This window comes from Engraulis encrasicolus, chromosome 22, assembly GCF_034702125.1.
Source record: "Engraulis encrasicolus isolate BLACKSEA-1 chromosome 22, IST_EnEncr_1.0, whole genome shotgun sequence".
NCBI lineage: Eukaryota > Metazoa > Chordata > Actinopteri > Clupeiformes > Engraulidae > Engraulis > Engraulis encrasicolus.
The window spans coordinates 27324962-27333456 of NC_085878.1; the positions used below are offsets into that span (position 1 = coordinate 27324962).

Consider the following 8495-nt stretch of genomic DNA (forward strand, 5'->3'; position numbering starts at 1 on the left):
GAAGTTAAATTTACCCAATAAATGTATCACTTATTATATGTGACACAGACTGTGCAAAATAAGCACACCAGTTTGTGCAATACATTGATTTTATTTTCCCATTTTGTTTTCACACTTTTCACACAACAAAGATGATTGCATTTAAATATAAAATAGAGCAATATAACAGACATGTTATCATACAGTCAAAAAAGGCAGGAAGGGATATCATTCAAAAACATGGACAAAAAAATGGAAAAAATTATAGGGTAACAACACACTGGGAAACACTTTCAAGCATTGCACATTATGGAAAACTCATTATTTACTAATATAGAAAAATAATATAGCCTACTTTTTCAATATACACTTTCAAAGTTTACAAAGAAGACCCATGTTGAAAGTGCCTTCAAGTTGTTTCTATGAGCACATTTTTACTTGGGAATAGAACGGGGAAAGGTAATATGAGAACCTCAATGTTGATACAGAGATAAATAAATGTGTTTGTAAGACTGCTTTGTGACAGTACCTAAACACTAGAAACAACCAAATAGCTGAGGTCATTGTAGTGTCACCATGAATTTGCTGTATTGGTGTAAACCAGGGGTGGGGAACCTATGTCTGGAGGGCCGTTTGCGGCCCTTGAGGCCGTTTTATCCAGCCCCTGAGACAATTTTAATATTATGCAGCTTCATATGAAATATGGCATATTTTGTAAAAGAAACATTTGCAATACAATGAAAGTTATATTCAGGGGACATATAGAAGTTAAGGTCTGTTTTAAGGTGACTGCATTCCATATAGGCCTAGAGTGCAGGGGGAAATCCTTTGTGTTAATTGTACGGCCCTCGGAGGACTTTCACGGCCCTCAGAGTAATTTGAAGTGGCCCTTCAAATGAAAAAGGTTCCCCACCCCTGGTGTACACTTACAATAATACACAGTGTTTCCAAAACCAAATGTGTAGAGCAGTGCATTCTGTGTAGAATTTGCAATAAAATCTTAGCTGGGTGTCCCTTTTAAAGGACTGTGCGCATTGAAGCTGGCATTTGAAAGAATCTGAATAGTTCCCCCCAATGACACATAACATTTCAATGTCCATGTATTGTTTGATACGTGTTTGAATAACACTTTTAGACTGTACGATGCCAAATAAAAGTTCCCTTTGTTTATGGCATCAGGATGTACTGAACTTCCCTTCCCCCAAACTGCTGATTTGAAATTACCTATCCATTGCTATTGGCTAAAACTATCACTGTATGTGACATCATCCAATGTGACCTCATTTCCTGTGTAGGTGTTTTTAAGTTCAGCCACTGGCATTGTTCTGCCCTTCTTACCTTCTTACCTTCTCTTCTTTGTCTGTACCTGTACCGTTAACACCTCATTGGAGAGAGGGGGTGGGGAGGCCTGTGGACAGGCCTTCGGGGCCTATTGGCCTCCCCTCTCCCTCTCTCAAGCCAATAAACCCTGCATTTCTGAATTCCAACTATTGCACTGGAACTGGTCTTAAATATTAATTAGTAGTAATACCTACATACTATCAGATGGAGCTTCGAACCGAGACGATAACATTTGGATTCATGGATTTAAAGAGTGATTTCAGAACTGAGCAACTGAGCTGGTAAGATTTTTTCACTCATTTGGTTGACAGACTGATAAGAACAAAGGCAGTGTGGACATTTTAAATTGTTTCCCCATCTAAGTTACCAAACTGAAGATGTACGTTTAATTGAGGAGAATTTAAAGTTGATTCATCATGAGTGTTTTAAGATAATGCCTAACTGTTTTTATCATATGGACATGGTTGTAAATGTGAATCTCCCAAAAGGCCGAGTCCTGACGAGGACTGGTTACCCAACTCAATGATATTGAGTTGACGTAGTACAGAGTTTATGTTACACTGAAAGTAAATATTTATGTATAAACATACAGAAATCTTTATTTTTTGTTGCAAGCGGCTGTTAGGAGTAGCTTAATAGATCCGTGAATTCTGTCCTAGCAGGAGAATTAGTTATAGAGGCCAAAGTTTTACATATTTTCTCTCTTTTTTCTGACTTAAATTTCTCTCTGTTTTGGGTAAAACTTTGCCTGGTCTAACTGAAACGGCGTCCGACGGGAGCTAGCCAGGACAATTTGATGATTTCTCCGTAGAGTAAGCTTTACTTGACTCTGCTGCGGCCAATGGCTGTGTAGTGCGCATTGTAACCGACCAAATTCGTCCTGAGGACTCTGAATAAGAGTGGGCCCTGATTTTTTTTGTTTACTACACTGAAGTGTTTTTTGATGGGAGACCGAGTGCTGAGCGAGTCTATATGATAACAACAGAAGGACATGATAGTAGTATATCTGAGTACATGAACAGTCTGTCAGCTAGAATGGGTGTAAAATCAAACTTAAGCTCCTAAATTCAGAAATCAGTGCAGTGTTGGAATCAGATGCATGTGTCTGTCTTTTGTTCTTCTTCTGTGTCTGCCATGGCTGTCTTTGTGTCCTCTTTTCTTCTTTCAACTAACCCTCATTCCCATGTCCTGATCTAAAGAAATTTGATCAATGTGTCTATCAGTGGCAACTGCTCAGAGTCAATCAAAAATAGCTGGCCAATGTAGGAATAGTGGCAGGGGTGCCTAGTTACTAAATACCCATTTTGATTGATTTTGAACAGCTAATGTCTCAGATATGCCACATGGTCTTGAACTTTTCCCTCCATTTTGTCTCTTTGTTTGGGCCCCTTTGTTGTGTGTGTGTGCTGGCCAGTGTGTTTGTATGTTTAACTGTTGAAACCCCCCACACTTTCCCCAAGCTTAACGATCCTGTGACCCCCTCCCCGATAGGTGTGAGTGTACTGTATGTCTTCTTAAAAGTTAAAGAAAGCTAAAATCAGAGTGCTGACCCTAAGACAAAGAAACTTAACAGAAGCAATGATATTCCCAACCAAAAATTGAATTTGGAAAGATGTATGAATTTCTGCCATGACATTTTATTTTTCACCCTTCTCTTTGTTTGATTTGGTCGTGAGTTCATATCACCCTGTTCACCCATTTGTTGTTTTGGTTTGACAAGAATTTGAGTTGATACATTTTTGCTTTATTTACTGTTCCCTGATTCCAAGTGGGTCTTCTTTGATTATATATTCAAGATGGTTGTTTTTCCCAAATTAATCGTTTTGTCTTCTGAAGCAGGCCTGGTGTTGTGGAAGTTAGCTGGCCCACAGCAGCTGTGAGAAGAAAAGCATGATGGCCTTTTGACAAACCAAAATCTTGCTAAGTTTAACATCTTGTCTATATAATCAAATGAGTGATGTGTTTGATTTGCCCAGATTTGTTTTGTTTTGTTTAGATTGGATGATAATTTTGGTAAATACACTTTCATGATAGGCCTACAATGAGAAGTGTTGTTTTATTTTGTGTCAGTCTGCCATAGATATTTTTTTAAGCCACTAAACCTTAACTCTAGTGTACAGTCATGCCCCACCGTCGAGACCATCCTCCCATGATTTTTTTTTATTTATTTTTTTTAATCCAAGATACTGCTTTGCAGTTGTGAGTTTTCCCTGTTCTTTTGTTTCAGAAGCAGTTGTGTGTCTTTGTGTGTCTTGGCCACAGGAAGCAAAATTAGTCCCCAACGAGTGTGAACCGTGTGTCTCCAAGTGCGAAAGACGGCTGGCGTTGACTATGCAAATGATGTGTTTTGAACAATCTAAACGTACTTTCTGTATTGGCTTGAGGGTTATCTACTGATGGGAATTCCAGTGGTGTTTTGAACTTCTGAGAGGAAAGCAGAAGTTGTGTACCAAGCAATACTATAGTAAGGTTTGCGGTGTTCATGTATGGCGGAGTTACCCAGCCAAACATCTGGAGAGGACAAGATGGTCCTTTGCTTGAGACACATTGGGTGAATAAGCGTGGCACATCTCGGCGATAATTGTTTTCTCCCTTGACATTTTTAATTTTTGTTTATTTGTTTCCCTCTGATTTCTCCAATCTGCTACAGCTGGAATGCTCCACAGATTGCAAAGGGGGAGAAGATCCGTGAGTTGTTTACTTTCAGTGGAGGATGGGTGGTGATTGACTGTACTCTGAGTTAACGTATTGAAGGCCTGTTGCCTGTCCTCCTTTGCCTGTGCCTGTTTCAGACTGTGTGAAGATAAGTTGACTAAATATGAGTTTGAGATGAAGAATTCACACAAAAGCAAAGTCATGAGTTAAGATTGAAATTTAAGAGTTTATACGAGGCAACTGTTTTGAATGGACTAGTTTATTTTCTTGTTTTGATTTCAAGGTGTCAAAAGGGGGAGCACCCCTTGCCCATGCTGAGAGATACCCTTTTCACACCTTTAGTGGCAGACTGACCTGTTGATTTTCTTTTGTTCATTTCAAGGCAACCATTTCAAATTGGAACTTTCTCTGTGTTGTATTTATGTGTCTTTGAAGTTGATGGAAAGGGGGAGACAGTCCCCACGCTGACACATTTTGCCATTTCATTTTATTTTATTCTTGTTTTGATTCTTCCATGTTCTATGAGATCTTCCTGGGTGACACAGATGCTTGTTGTGAACATTGATGTGTGCGGAATAAGATACTTGAGTGTATGATGCTATCTCTCTTCCCGGTAACGTGCCATTGACCTGGTCCACTGCATTGGCCTCGAAGGGCACATTGAATGAAGAAGATGGAGCCAGATGACGAAGAAGAAGAGTACTACAGTTTTTCTTTTTACACTCGTCTGCACACACAACGCGTTTCACATTGCTTTACATGAAGAACTGAATGACATGCGTCACATGAGTCAACTCGTTTGTAATCCTGTCATGACAAAATTCTTACAGTCCATTTCAATTGTCTTCATATCGTGCTGCTTATGATAACTTTTTGATGGAACCAATCTCCAGAGTGCTATTTCCCTATATATTTCCAGAGTGCAATTTCTAGAGTTGTATGTGGATTAATGATTTGATATGTTTAGGTGAAGTATTTTAACTTCAAAAGGGGGACTGAAAGAATCTGAATAGTTCCCCCCAATGACACATAACATTTCAATGTCCATGTATTGTTTGATACGTGTTTGAATAACACTTTTAGACTGTACGATGCCAAATAAAAGTTCCCTTTGTTTATGGCATCAGGATGTACTGAACTTCCCTTCCCCCAAACTGCTGATTTGAAATTACCTATCCATTGCTATTGGCTAAAACTATCACTGTATGTGACATCATCCAATGTGACCTCATTTCCTGTGTAGGTGTTTTTAAGTTCAGCCACTGGCATTGTTCTGCCCTTCTTACCTTCTTACCTTCTCTTCTTTGTCTGTACCTGTACCGTTAACACCTCATTGGAGAGAGGGGGTGGGGAGGCCTGTGGACAGGCCTTCGGGGCCTATTGGCCTCCCCTCTCCCTCTCTCAAGCCAATAAACCCTGCATTTCTGAATTCCAACTATTGCACTGGAACTGGTCTTAAATATTAATTAGTAGTAATACCTACATACTATCACATTGCTGCCTCCGCCTCCTGGGTACAGAAGCCTCGTCAAAACTCTCTCGGCCTCTGAATGAAAAGAAAAACACACATGCAACATTTAGTTACAAAATTATAAAATGATGATGACATTGCAAGACACAGGTCAGACCATCTGTGAAATAAATGGCTAAATAAGAAAGTGTTAGCTAGTAAAGAAAGTGTTGGCTATTAAAAACAAATATCAGAAAACAAAAATGCTTCTGATATGAGGATCCAATTGAATGAGGTCAAATCACTAGCAATGAAACTCAATTTGGTCAGGGCTTAAGTGTATGCACTAGTGGTAGCCAAACTATTGCAACACGGACAAAACAGTGACTTACCCACAGTAGGCTAGTGCTGCACAATGAAGAATGCCTCCTTTCTTTCAGCAACATCCAAGCAAATAGCCTAAAAAATGGTGAGAAACACATTTGAAATTATTCTAACTGAATAATAGGCTGCATCCATTTAGTTGCAGCAAAATATATTTTTAAGTAGGCTATGCTCATCACATTACACCAAGGAGGTCTATCATTGCCTTACACCAATGTCAATACATTATTTTTCTTTGAAAAGCACCGTATTCGCTATGGCCTGCCCACACCGAAAACTATAAATAGGGCCCACTACTCACGTCAGTCAGTCGGTGCACTGCACTGTGACAGGTGACAGCTGTTCAGTCCTGGACGTCTCCTTCCTTTTTTTCATAGCTGCAATCATATAGCAAATAGAAAGCCACATTGTTGTTAAACCAGAGGTAGTAGCTATACCATGCTCGCTGACATACTGTGTTAACCGCCCTGACATGTCTGTATATCGAAGCCCACTTCGCGGACGTCCAGGCTTATCTGAAAAGCTAGTCCTAAAACCACACACTAGCTGCATCAGCCATGAACTAGCCTACCTTGAGCAGAGCTGCAGATGCCAGCGGCAATAGTCCAACTGAATAGGGATACACGGCACGTCCGTATTTTCCGTTGTTGTTATTATTAATTTCTCTAACTTGTGCTGATTTGTGCTAGCCTACTTATTCCACGCGAACTCGCGGCAGAGAGTTGATAATATTTGCCCGCCGAGAGACCAACTTCAGAGCGGCGGCACTGCGGCCAGTTATTTGTGTCGAGAGTTACCGTGGAAACCAAAAGACGGTTGGACACAGATTGAAGTTACAGGCGAGTTTCGTGAAATTAAAATTCATCCCATCTGGTTTCAAGACGAGATTCATTCCAATGTTTCTTATGATTAGATAAGTTGACTCCATTTCCATTGGTTCAGGTAATTGAGAGTAACCAACGGTTTAGGTTTGTGTAGAGACTACCTTGGGCAACGGTCTTCTTATTCTATGGATTCATACTTCAGGTCGATCGTATGGAAGATAAGGAATGCGTTGGATGAACGAATGGCTATCTATCACACATCTATCAGCTTTAGGCAGTTAACTAAAGTTAGCTGGAGACAAAACAGTAAAAACACATTACAAACCTTCATTTTTATTGAAGACTCCGGTCAGTTCACTTCTTCCAGGGCGGGCAGGCAGAAAGAACGTTATCTGCAGGGAACTCTGATTTCAAACGTAGCAGGGCAACACAGTGTTGGGTACAATAAACCAGTGAGTTGGGTTATTGTGTAACCTAACTAATAACCCAATCAGTAGAGTAGCATAGATGTTCCCCACTGTACCAATATTGAGTTAGAGTAACCCAACACTGCATTAGAATAACCCAACACGTTTACCCAGCAGCTGTTATTCAGCACTTGGGTTGACAAAACAACCCAGCATTTCTTAGTGTGTAGTAAAATTATTGACTTGGTTGTGAAACCCTATCTTTTTGCTTATCGAGGTGTCAATTTTGATTCAGGCTGAATTAATTTCAATTCTGAAGGAAACAAAGCAAATATTTCAGTTCCTTTCAAAACATACTGAAAGGAAAGATATAAGAATGTAATATTTTCCGTTTGAGTCAAACATGAATTGCGCATGCGCACTGCCCAGCAGCCCGGCGAGGCGAGAAGTTGAGGAGAAGCGTTTGATATCAGAGGAGCTCCGTCCATTTCGACATGTGAATGAAAGAATGATTAACGTCCTAACTGACATGAAGAATAAACCTGCGGTGAGTACTACCCTAAAGTTTAACTGGTGTGAACGTGTCTTAAGAAGCCTACACGTTTGTTGATGCAAAAGACGGTTAATGTCACCGGGCTAACAAGCTGAAGGTCTCCGTTAACATTGGTACATGCCAGTAAACGCTTTCGGTTTTCGTCGTGTTGTGGTGCAATTTCTGAACTTAGGCGTATTTCGTGAGAAATATAACTATATGTAGGCTACATTGTTCGGGTGTAGCCGGAATTAATCAAGGTAGGCATATTATTCGCAAGGTTACCCTACCAATCGCTTCCACCACTGTTAGCTCGGCTACACGGTGAACTTGACTAGCTCAACACACGTTAAGCCATATTAGCAAGTAAGCCTAGGCTACTTCATCTTGTGTGTGAAAAGTGTGCCCGTGTGTATGTTTAAAGAGCACCCATGTAACACTGTGATTGTAAAAAGTGTGTTTTCTGGCAGCGAGACTGCTGAGTGCATGCATATTTGAATGGTATGGTCGGTGATGTTTCTGAGTGGTCGCCATGCTTCGTAGGTGCAGTCACGTTTCTCCCCTGTTTAAACAGTTGCAGAGGGCACTCGGTAATCTCCTTGTTAACTCACACAAGTTAGAACTAAACTTTTTGTTCGGGTCTTCGAGTGGTTTAAACGCATTTCGTTCATGACACGGCACCATTTACTGTAGGTTAAGAACTACGTTTCCCGAACGCATTATGTTTTAGAGATATGTCGTGGCATGCTGGCCGGTTTCTTATGAAGTGACCACACGCGCCAATTGTTGTAATGTTAAGCCAGTAGAAATGTTGTGTTGCTTGCTACGTTCAGAAAAAAAGTGATGCTGGGCGGTCACAAGCAACATTTGGGGAGACACACACACGGTTTTCCCTTCAGACAGCTCCATGTCTTTCTCTCGAG

General features: G+C 40.5%; 1 long non-coding RNA gene across 1 annotated transcript; it reads right to left on the bottom strand.

Moving 5' to 3' along the window:
* Positions 1-5470: 5470 nt before the first annotated feature.
* LOC134438813 (uncharacterized) lies at positions 5471-7254 on the bottom strand. Its single transcript, XR_010032669.1, has 4 exons — positions 6959-7254; positions 6111-6186; positions 5818-5884; positions 5471-5521 (listed from the first exon to the last, which is right to left on the bottom strand). It is a non-coding gene; the product is annotated as an uncharacterized LOC134438813 (long non-coding RNA).
* Positions 7255-8495: the final 1241 nt, after the last annotated feature.